Genomic DNA, 10,169 nt, shown 5'->3' on the forward strand with positions numbered 1-10,169 from the left:
AAGACAAATCATTATTTCTTTTAGATTTTCCAGAACAAAGATTTTAAAATAAATTCAAAAAACTTTGAATTAAGATTTGAATTTGATTCTAAAGATATTCTAGATTTGCCAGAATAATTTATTTGAATTTTAATCATGATAAGTTTGAAGAAATATTTCACAAATATTCTTTGTCAAAAAAACAGAAACTAAAATGAAAAAATTAATTAAAAAGTATTTATTATTTTTTACAATAAAAAAATAAATTTACCTGAATATTGATTTAAATTGTCAGGAAAGAAGAGGAAGACATTTAAAAGGTAAACATGTATATGTGTTTAAAAATCCTAAAATCATTTTTAAGGTTGTATTTTTTCTCTAAAATTGTCTTTCTGAAAGTTATAAGAAGCAAAGTAAAAAAATGTATGAATTCATTTAAACAAGTGAAGACCAAGTCTTTAAAATATTTAATTGGATTTTCAAATTCCATTTGAATTTTGCCTCTCTTACAATTAAAAATGTCCAGCAAAGTGAGACCAGCTTGCTAGTAAATACAATTTAAAAAATAGAGGCAGCTCACTGGTAAGTGCTGCTATTTGAGCTATTTTTAGAACAGGCCAGCAGGCGACTCATCTGGTCCTTACGGGCGACCTGGTGCCCGCGGGCACCGCGTTGGTGACCCCTGCTTTAAAGTAACCCCAAGCTGTGCATTGAAGCAAAAAAGGAAGCAGCAAACAAATACCGGATGCGACCTTTTATTTTGAAAGCCGACCCCGCGTTGGTGTTTGAGGGCAGCTTGACGCGGACGGAGGCAGGACAACCTGTTGCGCGGCTATCTTCATTCACACTCATCCCGGAGACTAGAGGAGCAAAGCCCGCGTGGAATTGACACGGCGAGTGGCGGACTTCCCTCTCATCACCCTTTTAGGCTTTTTTTTCGGCCGTCGTTTTTACTGAAGAAAGTTGCGTGGATTCTAGCTTCCGGCTGCTCAGGAAGCGTGAAAAGGACTACATTCCCTGGGAAAAGGTGCGTGGGAGATCTACACTCAGGTGCAATTTCGTATTTACCTTGCCCCTCTCGCCAGGTGCAGGGGATGATTCCTTGCCTGCAGGTGTGCATGGCCGTTGTTTCACAATAAGAGTTGCTAGGGAGTGTTCTGTTCATTTTTAGTGCGGATTCATGTGAGAATAAATGAGTCAAAGTTAGAATCTGGTGGAGTTTGTTCATGATGGCTTCAAAATGAGCATTTGAAATATCAGTAAAACTAAAATAATGATATTAATCAGGGGTCACCAACGCGGCACCAGGTCGCCCGTAAGGACCAGATGAGTCGCCCGCTTGCCTGTTCTAAAAATAGCTCAAATAGCAGCACTTACTAGTGAGCTGCTTCTATTTTTTAAATTGCATTTATTTACTAGCAAGCTGGTCTCGCTTTGCTCGACATTTTTAATTCTAAGAGAGACAAAACTCAAATAGAATGTGAAAATTCAAGACAATATTTTAAAGACTTGGTCTTCACTTGTTTAAATAAATTCATTTATTTTTTTACTTTGCTTCTTATAACTTTCAGAAAGACAATTTTAGAGAAAAAATACAACCTTAAAAAGTATTTTAGGATTTTTAAACACATATACCGTTTTACCTTTTAAATTCCTTCCTCTTCTTTCCTGACAATTTAAATCAATGTTTAAGTAAATTATTTTTTAAGAATAATAAATACATTTTAATTTAATTCTTCATTTTAGATTCTATTTTTTTTGACGAAGAATATTTGTGAAATATTTCTTCAAAGTTATTATGATTAAAATAAAAAATAAAAAAATTCTGTCAAATCTAAAAAAATTTAGAATCAAATTTAAATCTTATTTCAAAGTCTTTTGAATTTATTTTAAAATTTTTGTTCTGGAAAATCTAGAAGAAATAATGATTTGTCTTTGTTAAAAATATAGCTTGGTCCAATTTGTTATATATTCTGACAAAGTGCAGATTGGATTTTAACCTATTTAAAACATGTCATCAAAATTCTAAAATCAATCTTAATCAGGAAAAATTAATAATGATGTTCCATAAGTTCTTTTAAAAAAAAATTCAAAAAGATTTGAATTAGCCAGTTTTTCTCTTCTTTTTTCCGGTTGAATTGTGAATTTTAAAGAGTCAAAAATGAAGCTGAACTATGTTTCAAAATTTTAGTTTCATTTTTTCCTGTTTTCTCCTCTTTTAAACTGTTCAATTCAGTGTTTTTTTCATCATTTATTCTCTACAAAAAACCTTCCGTAAAAGGAAAAAAAATGTACGACGGAATGACAGACAGAAATACCCATTTTTTAAAATATATATATATAGATTAATTTATTAAAGGTTAATTGAGCAAATTGGCTATTTCTGGCAATTTATTTAAGTTTGTATCAAACTGGTAGCCCTTCACATTAATCAGTACCCAAGAAGTAGCTCTTGGTTTCAAAAAGGTTGGTGACCCCTGTGTTATTTGGTAACAGTAGAAAAGAGCATCAGACACGAATACAAATAGACGGAGTAGATATTGAAAGGGTGAAAGAAACCAGATTTTTGGGACTATTAATAGATGATGAAATGAACTGGACATCTCATATACAAAACATACAACATAAGGTGGCAAAAAACATTTCAATAATGAATAAAGCAAAATATGTCCTGGGCCAAAAATCACTTTATATTCTCTACTGCTCGCTAGTGTTACTATATCTGAGTTATTGTGCAGAAATATGGGGAAACAACTACAAATGTGCACTACATTCGTTAACTGTGTGACAAAAAGATTGATTAGAATAATACATAATGTTGGATATAGACAACATACAAACCCTTTATTTATTGAGTCAAAAATATTAAAGTTTGATGATTTGGTAAAATTGAAAACAGCTAAAATGATGTACAAAGCAAAAATAACCTGCTGCTAAAGAATGTACAACAATTTTTCTCAACTAAAGAGGAGAAATATAACCTTTAGAGGAATATCTAATTCAAAACATTTTTATGCACGTACCACACTTAAAAACTTTATGTGGAATTAAATTATGAAGTAAAGAAGTTAAACGTTGTACTGATATGATCCAGTTTAAGAGGATGTTTAAATTAATAGTGGTTCCAAAGTACAAAGAAGAAGAATTCTTCTTCATCTTAGTATGTTAATAATGACTGAATTAATTAATGACATATTACAAAACTGTTGTATTACTCATTCACGGATGTCATTTTACTGTAAAGAAGGTCAGTAAATGAATGTATTTATTTGTAAACGCTCTGACGTGGGAAAGGGGTCGGATTAAATAAGCTTTGCTTCTTCCTACTCCTTTTCGGAGATGATGTGATGTGAAATGATATGAACTTGTCTGATGTATTGTATTGTAAGGATGTTCATGTTCAAAATAAACTAAGAAAAGAAAAGAAAGAAAGGTGGCGCACAGACAGTATAAATTGGGATTAGTCTGACTTGAACATGACACTCTCTTAATATCTTGCAGGATTATAAAACTACATTGTCAACCACTTGCAAGACATGTTTAGACTTCAGTGTCTGAATTTAAAGGTGTATAGTCCTCACAAGTCCAAACTTGACATAAGGCACTGATAACTCTTAATTTGTTCACAACTTTTTGAGGTCACGGGGTCCAGCAAAGAAAAACCCCAAAGGGCGTTTTTACCGGTCAGTGAGCGTCCAGGTGACACCTCTTTGTAGTGATTTGTGCGGCAGAATGTAAGCAGCTCTAGTTGAAGTACTTTGTTTGTTTGCTGGCTTAAACATGAGCGGTCTGTTTGGTTTTACACTCAGGAATTTGACTAAAAGCAAAAAAAAAGCAGGATGAAGATTGCGTCCAAGTTATAAAATCAATTTTTTTTGGTTGCTATAACTGTAAGAAATAACAAAAACAATGATTGGATGAGGCTTCACGGTGGCAGAGGGGTTAGTGCGTCTGCCTCACAATACGAAGGTCCTGCAGTCCTGGGTTCAAATCCAGGCTCGGGATCTTTCTGTGTGGAGTTTGCATGTTCTCCCCGTGAAAGCGTGGGTTCCCTCCGGGTACTCCGGCTTCCTCCCACTTCCAAAGACATGCACCTGGGGATAGGTTGATTGGCAACACTAAATTGGCCCTAGTGTGTGAATGTTGTCTGTCTATCTGTGTTGGCCCTGCGATGAGGTGGCGACTTGTCCAGGGTGTACCCCGCCTTCCGCCCGATTGTAGCTGAGATAGGCGCCAGCGCCCCCCGCGACCCCGAAAGGGAATAAGCGGTAGAAAATTGATGGATGATTGGATGAGTTGATACCAATTTTCCGTACACATTAAAAAAATGTTGGGTTAAAAAATACCCCAATTTTAACCCAACTGCCGGTTCAGAAAAAGGTGAACCCCTTATTTGAGTTATTTTAACTCCACTTTTTGGGTTAATTTATTTCAACCAAACTTTTGAATGATTTAACCAAAAAGTGGAGTTATGCTGGCTTAATGTTGTGTTCTTCCCAACTAAACTGTTGGATTGAATTATTTAACCCAAAGGTTGAGTTATGATAACTTAATGTTGGGTTATTCCCAAGCAAACTATTTGGTTATGATAACTCAATGTTGGGTTATTCCTAACCAAACTATTGGGTTGAATTATTTAATCCAAAAGTTGAGTTATGATAACTTAATGTTGGGTTATTCCCAATCAAACTATTGAGTGGAATTATTTAACCCAAATGTTGAGTTATGATAACTTGATGTTGGGTTATTCCCAACCAAACTGTTGGGTGGAATTATTTAACCCAAAAGTTGAGTTATGATAACTCAATGTTGGGTTATTCCCAACCAAACAATTGGGTTGAATTTTTTAACCCAAAAGTTGAGTTATAACTTAATGTTGGATAATTCTCAACCAAACTGTTGGATTGAATTATTTAACCCAAAAGTTAAGTTATGGTAACTTAATGTTGGGTTATTCCCAACCAAACTGTTGGATTGAATTATTTAACCCGAAAGTTGAGTTATGATAACTTAATGTTGGGTTATTCCCAATCAAACTTGGGTTAAATTATTCAACACAAACGTTGAGTTATAACTTAATGTTGGGGTTTTCCCAACCAAACTATTGGGTGGAATTATTTAACCCAAAAGTTGAGTTATGATAAATTTATGTTTGGTTATTCCCAACCAAAGTAGTGGGTAATGATAACTCAATGTTGGGTTATTCCTAGCCAAACTATTGGGTTGAATTATTCAACCCAAAAGTTGAGTTATGAAAACTCAATATTGAGTTGAAATATTTAACCCAAAAGTTGAGTAATGATAACTTAATGTTGGGTTATTCCCAACCAAACTATTGAGTGGAATTATTTGACCCAAAAGTTGAGTTATGATAACTTTATGTTGGGTTATTCCCAGCCAAACTATTGGGTTATGATAACTCAATGTTGGGTTATTCCTAACCAAACTATTGGGTTGAATTATTTAATCCAAAAGTTGAGTTATGATAACTTAATGTTGGGTTATTCCCAATCAAACTATTGAGTGGAATTATTTAACCCAAATGTTGAGTTATGATAACTTGATGTTGGGTTATTCCCAACCAAACTGTTGGGTGGAATTATTTAACCCAAAAGTTGAGTTATGAGAACTCAATGTTGGGTTATTCCCAACCAAACAATTGGGTTGAATTTTTTAACCCAAAAGTTGAGTTATAACTTAATGTTGGATAATTCTCAACCAAACTGTTGGATTGAATTATTTAACCCAAAAGTTAAGTTATGATAACTTAATGTTGGGTTATTCCCAACCAAACTGTTGGATTGAATTATTTAACCCGAAAGTTGAGTTATGATAACTTAATGTTGGGTTATTCCCAATCAAACTTGGGTTAAATTATTCAACACAAACGTTGAGTTATAACTTAATGTTGGGGTTTTCCCAACCAAACTATTGGGTGGAATTATTTAACCCAAAAGTTGAGTTATGATAAATTTATGTTTGGTTATTCCCAACCAAAGTAGTGGGTAATGATAACTCAATGTTGGGTTATTCCTAGCCAAACTATTGGGTTGAATTATTCAACCCAAAAGTTGAGTTATGAAAACTCAATATTGAGTTGAAATATTTAACCCAAAAGTTGAGTAATGATAACTTAATGTTGGGTTATTCCCAACCAAACTATTGAGTGGAATTATTTGACCCAAAAGTTGAGTTATCATAACTTTATGTTGGGTTATTCCCAGCCAAACTATTGGGTAATGATAACTCAATGTTGGGTTATTCCTAACCAAACTATTGGGTTGAATTATTTAATCCAAAAGTTGAGTTATGATAACTTAATGTTGGGTTATTCCCAATCAAACTATTGAGTGGAATTATTTAACCCAAATGTTGAGTTATGATAACTTGATGTTGGGTTATTCCCAACCAAACTGTTGGGTGGAATTATTTAACCCAAAAGTTGAGTTATGATAACTCAATGTTGGGTTATTCCCAACCAAACAATTGGGTTGAATTTTTTAACCCAAAAGTTGAGTTATAACTTAATGTTGGATAATTCTCAACCAAACTGTTGGATTGAATTATTTAACCCAAAAGTTAAGTTATGATAACTTAATGTTGGGTTATTCCCAACCAAACTGTTGGATTGAATTATTTAACCCGAAAGTTGAGTTATGATAACTTAATGTTGGGTTATTCCCAATCAAACTTGGGTTAAATTATTCAACACAAACGTTGAGTTATAATTTAATGTTGGGGTTTTCCCAACCAAACTATTGGGTGGAATTATTTAACCCAAAAGTTGAGTTATGATAAATTTATGTTTGGTTATTCCCAACCAAAGTAGTGGGTAATGATAACTCAATGTTGGGTTATTCCTAGCCAAACTATTGGGTTGAATTATTCAACCCAAAAGTTGAGTTATGAAAACTCAATATTGAGTTGAAATATTTAACCCAAAAGTTGAGTAATGATAACTTAATGTTGGGTTATTCCCAACCAAACTATTGAGTGGAATTATTTGACCCAAAAGTTGAGTTATGATAACTTTATGTTGGGTTATTCCCAGCCAAACTATTGGGTTATGATAACTCAATGTTGGGTTATTCCTAACCAAACTATTGGGTTGAATTATTTAACCCAAAAGTTGAGTTATGAAAACTCAATATTGAGTTGAAATATTTAACCCAAAATTTGAGTAATGATAACTTAATGTTGGGTTATTCCTAACCAAACTATTAGGTTTAATTATTTAACCCAAAAGTGGAGTTGTGATAGCTTAATGTTGGGTTATTCCCAACCAAACTATTGAGTGGAATTATTCGACCCAAAAGTTGAGTTATGATAACTTTATGTTGGGTTATTTCCAACCAAACTATTGGGTTATGATAACTCAATGTTGGGTTATTGCTAACCAAACTATTGGGTTGAATTAATTAACCCAAAAGTTGAGTTATGACAACTCAATGTTGAGTTGAATTATTTAACCCAAAAGTTGAGTTATGATAACTCAATGTTGGGTTATTCCCAACCAAACTATTGGGTTATGATAACTCAATGTTGGATTATTCCTAACCAAACTATTGGGTTGAATTATTTAACCCAAAAGTTGAGTTATGAAAACTCAATATTGAGTTGAAATATTTAACCCAAAAGTGGAGTTGTGATAGCTTAATGTTGGGTTATTCCCAACCAAACTATTGAGTGGAATTATTTGACCCAAAAGTTGAGTTATGATAACTTTATATTGGGTTATTTCCAACCAAACTATTGGGTTATGATAACTCAATGTTGGGTTATTGTTAACCAAACTATTGGGTTGAATTAATTAACCCAAAAGTTGAGTTATGATAACTCAATGTTGAGTTAAATTATTTAACCCAAAAGTTGAGTTATGATAACTCAATGTTGGGTTATTCCCAACCAAACTATTGGGTGGAATTTTTTAACCCAAAAGTTGAGTTATGATAACTTAATGTTGGGTTATTCCCTACCAAACTCTTGGGTGGAATTATTTAACCCAAAAATTGAGTTATGACAACTTTATGTTGGGTTATTCCCAACCAAACTAGTGGGTAATGATAACTCAATGTTGGGTTATTACCAACCAAACTATTGGGTTGAATTAATTAACCCAAAAGTTGAGTTATGATAACTCAATGTTGAGTTGAAATATTTAACCCAAAAGTTGAGTAATGAGATCTTAATGTTGGGTTATTCCCAACCAAACTATTGGGTGGAATTTTTTAACCCAAAAGTTGAGTTATGATAACTTAATGTTGGGTTATTCCCTACCAAACTCTTGGGTGGAATTATTTAACCCAAAAATTGAGTTATGACAACTTTATGTTGGGTTATTCCCAACCAAACTAGTGGGTAATGATAACTCAATGTTGGATTATTCCTAACCAAACTATTGGGTTGAATTATTTAACCCAAAAGTTGAGTTATGAAAACTCAATATTGAGTTGAAATATTTAACCCAAAAGTGGAGTTGTGATAGCTTAATGTTGGGTTATTCCCAACCAAACTATTGAGTGGAATTATTTGACCCAAAAGTTGAGTTATGATAACTTTATATTGGGTTATTTCCAACCAAACTATTGGGTTATGATAACTCAATGTTGGGTTATTGTTAACCAAACTATTGGGTTGAATTAATTAACCCAAAAGTTGAGTTATGATAACTCAATGTTGAGTTAAATTATTTAACCCAAAAGTTGAGTTATGATAACTCAATGTTGGGTTATTCCCAACCAAACTATTGGGTGGAATTTTTTAACCCAAAAGTTGAGTTATGATAACTTAATGTTGGGTTATTCCCTACCAAACTCTTGGGTGGAATTATTTAACCCAAAAATTGAGTTATGACAACTTTATGTTGGGTTATTCCCAACCAAACTAGTGGGTAATGATAACTCAATGTTGGGTTATTACCAACCAAACTATTGGGTTGAATTAATTAACCCAAAAGTTGAGTTATGATAACTCAATGTTGAGTTGAAATATTTAACCCAAAAGTTGAGTAATGAGATCTTAATGTTGGGTTATTCCTAGCCAAACTATTGGGTTAAATTATTTAACCCAAAAGTTGAGTTATGATAACTTACTGTTGGGTTATTCCCAACCAAACTATTGGGTGGAATTATTTAACCCCATATTTTGACTGTGTTGTGCTATAATAGTTTCCTTTTAAGTTTGTTTGTGCAGTTGAACTCCGGATGCAAGTCAAATATTTGGCCGTCGTCTGTTATCCGGCAGCGGTTGTAAGGCTGTGAAGTTAGTATTTTTGCTTCAATGCAACGCTTTGTTTCAACAAGATTGAGCGATATCAAGAAACAAGCGTGTTGTTGTCACTGAATATACGGCCGACAAGAGACGTGTTGGTCTTGTTGAGGGCCTCCAGCTGTTTAATGCACGTGTGCGCGTGTGCGTGTGCGTGTGTGCGTGTGTGCGTGTGCGCGTGTGCGTGTGTGCGTGTGTGTATGTGTGTGTGTGTGTGTGTGTGTATGTGTACGGTCATCACTACGCTGGCCTTTTATATTTTACACATTGTCCAGATGTCTGTCGGAGTTGAGTGTTTGCCGCTCAATTCTCCACGAAGGTGCTGGAACCCAGCTGAGCAAAATAATGCGGCCCGTCAAGCTTTTCCACCCGGCCACCCGGACATTCCCCCACACATTTTTTGACATCTTTAAGATGGAAAGTGTAGCTGCCATTATGATGTTTTCAAATGACCGTAAGGGTTGAACTATACAAAGTATTTTTATGGTTGGAATGTGCGCTTTTGCATGATTTACTACAAACCCCGTTTCCATACGAGTTGGGAAATTGTGTTAGATGTAAATACAAACAGAATACAATGATTCGCAAATCATTTTTAATCCATATTCAGTTGAATGCACTACAAAGGCAAGATATTTGATGTTCAAACTCAAACTTAATTTTTTTTGCAAATAATAATTAACTTAGAATTTCATGGCTGCAACACGTGCCAAAGTAGTTGGGAAAGGGCATGTTCACCACTGTGTTACATCACCTTTTCTTTTAACAACACTCAATAAACGTTTGGGAACTGAGGAAACTAATTGTTGAAGCTTTGAATGTGGAATTCTTTCCCATTCTTGTTTTATGTAGAGCTTCAGTCTTTCAACAGTCCGGGGTCTCCGCTGTTGTATTTTACACTTCATAATTTTCCATGGGAGACA

The 10,169-nt window shown here is 34.1% G+C and overlaps 1 protein-coding gene across 3 annotated transcripts in view; it reads left to right on the plus strand.

The window, feature by feature from the left end:
- Window positions 1-729: 729 nt before the first annotated feature.
- il34 (interleukin 34) overlaps window positions 730-10,169 on the plus strand; it is a 150,898-nt gene continuing 141,458 nt past the window's right edge. For 2 of the 3 annotated variants that reach the window (XM_061917070.1, XM_061917071.1), the window contains exon 1: window positions 730-1,006. The gene's annotated coding sequence lies outside the window, so the exon portion shown is untranslated. The remainder of the gene's footprint in view (window positions 1,007-10,169) is intronic. The other variant, XM_061917069.1, reaches the window with a different exon arrangement.

The sequence above is a fragment of the Nerophis ophidion genome, linkage group LG12 (genome assembly GCF_033978795.1).
Source record: "Nerophis ophidion isolate RoL-2023_Sa linkage group LG12, RoL_Noph_v1.0, whole genome shotgun sequence".
Taxonomy (NCBI): domain Eukaryota; kingdom Metazoa; phylum Chordata; class Actinopteri; order Syngnathiformes; family Syngnathidae; genus Nerophis; species Nerophis ophidion.